Genomic DNA, 6,459 nt, shown 5'->3' with positions numbered 1-6,459 from the left:
TATTTCCAGATTCCAATGCAAATTAGCATGGTGCCATAATAAAAGCCAGCGCAGTATTACCATGGCGGTTCAAAGCCTATTAGATTAGTTCCTCTTGTATATAAGATAGATCAGAGTTTCCCAAACTTTTTGAATCATGGAGCACTTCTCAGGAGAGAAATTCGTCACGGAGCACTAATTTTCACCTAGCACCTATATACTAAACCGAATGACAGTAGTATTTTTCTTTCCAATGTCTTCATGGAGCACTAGTAGATATTTCGCGGAGCACTAAGTGCTCCTTAGGGCACAGTTTGGGAACTTCTGAGATAATTTAATTCATCACCATTGCATTAAGCAGAAGCATTTAGGGAATGTTGCAGGGAGGAAGAGGTCTGCTTGGAAGAGGGAGTTGTCCCACAGGATCCCCTTTCTAAGCACTAGCCCCGTTTTCATGTTAGAGTGAACGCACATACACACTGCCTGTATGTGTGTACATCTGGAAACAGCCAATGCGTGTCACTTTATGAATGAAGCTGGGGACGAATACCAGAATAAGTGTGGGGTTTGTAACACATTTCAGCTGTACGCTTATTGACTGTATCGTGAGAACTACTCAATGCACATGCAAAGAACTATCAACAGATCGTACATGCATTTACTGTACCTTGTGGGCTTGTGATGGAATCCTGACCTGGAGCAACTAGAATACCTGGGCCTTGAAATTGGCATAAAAGTTTGGCACTCTTTGAGTGGATGCTTATTAAGAGGCAGGCTGGGCAGCATCTCACAGTGTTCTGTGTTGGGCAACATGACCTGAGAGATTCTTTTATCTCAAGTTGTTTTTGTTTGTTTTTTTTGTCTGTAGGAACTGCATGTTACACCGTGGCTTCCCTCCAAAAACATTAAAAAAACCTGCGCTAAAGAACTTCACCCTTTTTATTTGTCTGAGCTAAATTTATCCATGCTTTGAATATTTATCATGTGTTCAGCTAAACCATCTTCCTCTGTGTGTAAGCAGGCACACGTATGAAAGCTGTTTTGTTAACTTTGACAGACTAGGGCAAAAGAGATGGTTGGATGACTCAGTCGATGGTTTCTCAAAACCCTTTCTGTCATTATCTAGGCAATGCTCTCTCTGGTATCCCTGTCTTTCCAGGTTCCAATGCAAATCAGTGGGGTGTAGTAGTCAAAACCGGTGCTGTGCCAAGTCTGGGCCCATTAGATTAGTTCCCATTCGATTTGCCACCTTTGTACTAAACAGTGAAGGGTTTTGAAGAAGTGGGAGAGAGGCAATATTGGCCAGGTCATCAGAGGTACACAAGTAGCGGGCTTCTTGCCTGTTTTTCTTCTGCCTCTGTCCTATTCAGAACCAGCGTGGTGTAGTGGTTAAGAGCGGTGGTTTGCAGCAATGGACTCTGATCTGGAGAACCAGGTTTGATTCCCCACTCCTCCAAATGAGCGGCGAAGGCTAATCTGGTGAACTGGATTTGTTTCCCCACTCCTACACATGAAGCCAGCTGGGTGACCTTGGGCAAGTTACAGCTCTCTCAGAGCTCTCTCAGCCCCACCTACCTCACATGGTGTCTGTTGTGGGGAGGGGAAGGGAAGGTGATTGTAAGCCGTTTTGAGTCTCCCTTAAGTGGTAGAGAAAGTCAGCATATAAAAACCAACTCTTCTTCTATCCTAACTGAGCACTGTGCTTCTCTCGTGGTTTGGAAGCCTTATAGCTCCTCTCTTTCAAGCTCTATTCCTTCGTGTTGCTGCCTCTATTCCAGCGGCTGTTTGGACTATTGGTTTATGCCAGATTCTCTCTTCTGCCGTTATGTTTATTCTGAGTCTGCTGTCTAGAGCAGAGGTTCCCAATCTTTTTTCACTTGTGTACCCCTTGGCTGCCCATTCGCATAAATCGTACCCTTCATATTACCAAAATGCTTATATATACACTGGTACCAGTGTGACAGAACTCAAATATTTGTGAAGCGGAGGAGAATGAAAGCTGAGCCTGTGAGGGGTGTGCCGTCGAGTATGTGCGCTGTATTGGCGTGTTCACAACACATTGTTTAGGGAGGGACTCCCCACCATTGGCCAAAATAACAAAGCGAGGGAATGGGGTTTTTCCTCAAGGTTAAATAATGAAGAAAACTTGCTCTGCCACTCGTCATAACGTTCATTTAATTTCACAACTTTTGACTTGTATCTTGTCTTACACTGTTGATGTATGTGCCTTTCCCCGCCATTATTCAGTTTTTTTCATGTATCCCTAAATGTCCTGATTCGTACACGTACCCCAGGTTGGGAAACACTGGTCTAGAGCATAGTCATCACTCCCCTCATGTGTTGGGTAGATTTTTTGGGTGTAACATTCAAACAAGATGACGTGAAAGCTGCAACTTTGAAGGGTAGCATTTACTGTGTAGTAAGCTTGTATGGAAAAGAATATGTACATTTTGGCCCACCAGGCTGATACTTCTGTTGCAGTCTTGATTTGTGTTATGATGATGTCTGCTTCAGGGCCTCACTGCAAGTTGCATTATCCTTGTGTCCTGTCTGGGTTTACCACAATGACTTTTGATCTTGGCTTGCGAGTTCAGTTAACAGGGCTTTGTTCCCTGGTGCACAGGAGACTTGGGGGGGGGGGTTACTGCACTTGTATTCCCAGTGATGTATTAAGAGTTTGAAAATGTTATAAAAAATACTGTTCGCACTTTGTTTGGCCCCTTTAGCTGTGAAGATGTCTTCCAACCATTTATAAGCCGTGGTATCCAAAAACCCTTTTAAAGCGATGTATTAAGAGTTTGAAAATGTTGTGAAAAACATCGCTGGGAATACAAAGTGCGGTAACCCCCTTATTTGGATTGGGACCATGGTGTACTGGGAGAGGAGGCTTGATTCCTTTCCCCCATGCCTGTTTTCCATATCTTAAACAGCCTGGGAGAACTGATTGCCCCTTCGGGGAAATTTGCATTAATATGTGTAAGTTTCCTCAACAGGGCAAATATGGGTTCCCTGGGGCTGTTTCGGGTTGAGAAAACGGTGTTAGAATGAAAACTGAAGCCTCTTCTCCTCATTCACCATGGTCCCAATCCAAATTGGGCTCTTGAACTCTTGAGAGTTCAGTTCTGAGTGTAGAACTTGCAAAACCTGTCTGATGGAAAGTCCTCATGAAGGACCTTGGAATGAATCAAGGAAAACATATAGTTATGCCCTTCGCATTTTGGGAATGCAGTATTATAGACATTCTTACTGGTAATATAGAATTATGGCTGCAGAGAGCAGGGTTGTGGTTTCATTCATGATTCCTATTGCTAAGCTGCACACCAGACAGGAAGGTGGGAATTCAAATACCAAAATATTTCCAAGAAAACGATATATTTCCAAAATGTCTTTAAATATCTGGCCAATTGTGTTAACCACAGAAATGGGGGTGGGAATTAGGCTGAAAAAGAGGGTTATGGAAAAGAAAGGAGTGACATGGGAGTCAGGTTCTTAACAAGGGAACTGAAAGGAGTTGCTGATAATGAAGATAGTGGGCAAGAAAGGATGAAGAGAAGAAGGAAGGGAGAAGCTGCAGTTTGTGGTTGGAGTAACATTTGACTTCTTCCAGTTATTTCTGCTCACCTGTCATGTTAAGTGGAGGGGGAGGATTCCAGTAGACAATAATGACTTCTTCCTGTTACCTTTTTCATGAGTGATCATGTGCTGTATGAGAGCCAACTGGAAGATGTGGGGGAAATGCCATAGCTTAGACCAAACTACCTGTTATTTGTAGTTTTATGATCCTTTTAGTTCTGCTTGTTTGTTTATACTATCCTGCTGCTGCAACTGGGGCAGACGGGTATGGTGGGAGAGGACCGTTTAACCCTGTCTCCATTTTCAACCCTCGCAAAGTGCTTTTACCTCCTGTTTAGGAAAACTTTGTGGGTCCTTGTAAGGATTTTTCCAGCAGGGCCAAAACCATCTTGATGAGGCTAATTTTCAGCATGAAAGTGCCAAGGGTTAAATCACTCCCCTTTCCCCCTGTTTAGTCTTGCTCCTTAAATCACAGCAGCAGCTTTTGTACAAAACAGAAAGGTCCCAGGGCTAGGAAAGACCTGTGCTTGAAACCTTGGAGAGCCCCTGCTAATCAGAGAAGGCCATGCTGGTCTTGTGGTCTGACCTGATAAATCTTACTGACTTGACATAGGGCAGTTTCATGTCTAGGGATGTAGAACTGACTTAAGGGAAAGAAAAGTTTGTAAGGCTTGACATTTGATGTTGATCCTCGCTGGTGTGTGTTGTGTGGTACAATAAATAAGTTTTTGAAAACCAGTGAATTTTGACATATGTTGTAAAGCAGGTTGTGAAGTGTGCTGACTGTCCAGCATTTTGCAGCGTCTGTTGAACATGTCAAATTAAATGATACTGCCAACTAAAACTACTAGCGTTGTTGAGCTCAGATTTTTTTTTTGAGCTATCTGTTCCATAAACACCTTGCTAGAGTGTGATGCATCTTCAGGATGTTAACGTGGACATGAGTATATTCTAAAAATATACTCTTTTAATCAGAAGCCAGGTTGAAGTGTAAGGTTAGACCAGTTCAGCCATGAAATGTCACATTGCTGCTCAGTTTCTCATTATATTAAAAAAACCTCTCAGGGTTGTTGTTTCACAAATGGCTTGTTTCAATATTACACTATCATTCCTCTTAAAAAAAACAACAACTCCCCCTTGGTTAAAGTGCACAGCTGAACAAAAAAAAAAGAAGAGAAGAGAGTGGTTTTCAGTGTTTGAAGCTTTAGGAACTAATACAGTGAGGGGGAAAAGTATTTGATCCCCTGCTGAATTTGCCCGTTTGCCCTCTGACGAAGAAATGACCAGTCCATAATTTTAATGGTAGGTTTATTGTAGCTGTGAGAGAGAATAACAACAGGAAAACCCCCAGAAACCCAGAAGACAAAAGTCAGAGATTGATGTGCATTATAATGAGTGAAATAAGTATTTGATCCCTTTGCAAAAGATGACTTAGTACTTGGTGGCAAAACCCTTGTTGGCAGTTACAAAGGTCAGACGTTTCTTGTAGTTGGCCACCAGGTTTGCACACATCTCAGGAGGTATTTTGTCCCACTCCTCTTTGCAGACCCTTTCCAAATCAGTAAGATTTCGAGGCTGATGTATAGCTACTTGAACCTTCAGCTCCCTCCACATATTTTCGATGGGATTAAGGTCTGGAGACTGGCTAGGCCACTCCAGGACCTTAATGTGCTTCTTCTTGAGCCACTCCTTTGTTGCCTTGGCCGTGTGTTTTGGGTCATTGTCATGCTGGAATACCCATCCTCAACCCATTTTCAATGCCCTGGCTGAGGGAAGGAGGTGCTCACCCAAGATTTGGCGATACATGGTCCTGTCCCTCGTCCCTTCGATGCGGTGAAGGTTTCCTGTCCCCTTAGCAGAAAAACACCCCCAAAGCATAATATGTCCCCCTCTATGTTTGACGGTGGGGATGGTGTTCTTGGGGTCGTAGGCAGCATTCCTCCTCCTCCAAACACGGCGAATTGAGTTGATGCCAAAGAGCTCGATTTTGGTCTCATCTGACCACAACACTTTCACCCAGTTCTTCTCTGGGTCATTCAGATGTGCATTGGCAAACGGGCCTGTACATGTGCTGTCGGGCCTGCAGACGGGCCTGTACATGTGCTGTCTTGAGCAAGGGGACCTTGCGGGCTCTGCAAGATCTCTGTCCTTCACGGCGTAGTGTGTTACCAACTGTTTTCATGGTGACTATGGTCCCAGCTGCCCTGAGATCATTGACAAGTTCCCCCTGGGTAGTTCTGGGCTGCTTCATCACTGTTCTCATGATCATTTCAACTCCACGAGATGAGATCTTGCATGGAGCCCCAGACCGAGGGAGGTTGACAGTTAGGGTTAGGGTTGTCACCTTCTTACCAAGCTGCTTGGCAATAGTCTTGTAGCCCAGTCCAGCCTTGTCCAGGTCTACAATCTTGTCCCTGACATCCTTGGACAGCTCTTTGGTCTTGGTCATGGTGGCTAGTTTGGAATCTGATGGATGGATTGCTTCTGTCGACAGCAGAACCCTAACCCTAACCTGGCTGGTTGATAGGGGATCAAATACTTATTTCACTCATTATAATGCACATTAATTTCTGACTTTTGTCTTCTGGGTTTCTGGGGGGTTTCCTGTTGTTGTTCTGTCTCTCACAGCTACAATAAACCTACCATTAAAATTATGGACTGGTCATTTCTTTGTCAGAGGGCAAATGGGCAAATTTAGCAGGGGATCAAATACTTTCCCCCCTCACTGTAAAGAAGCAGTCTAATATTTATTATAATATTCCTTTCAGCGATCTTTCATATTTATAGTCTTACCCACAAATCAGTAATGCGATGAAGCTCTGCTTTAAACTGATCTCCCCTCTTGCCCAGCGGTCCGATCCAGCTTGATTCAGAGTAATAACCCCTAAATCTTCTGGATTAACTAGT

This window comes from Euleptes europaea, chromosome 17 (genome assembly GCF_029931775.1).
Source record: "Euleptes europaea isolate rEulEur1 chromosome 17, rEulEur1.hap1, whole genome shotgun sequence".
NCBI classification, from domain to species: domain Eukaryota; kingdom Metazoa; phylum Chordata; class Lepidosauria; order Squamata; family Sphaerodactylidae; genus Euleptes; species Euleptes europaea.
This window is presented reverse-complemented; position numbering follows the sequence as displayed.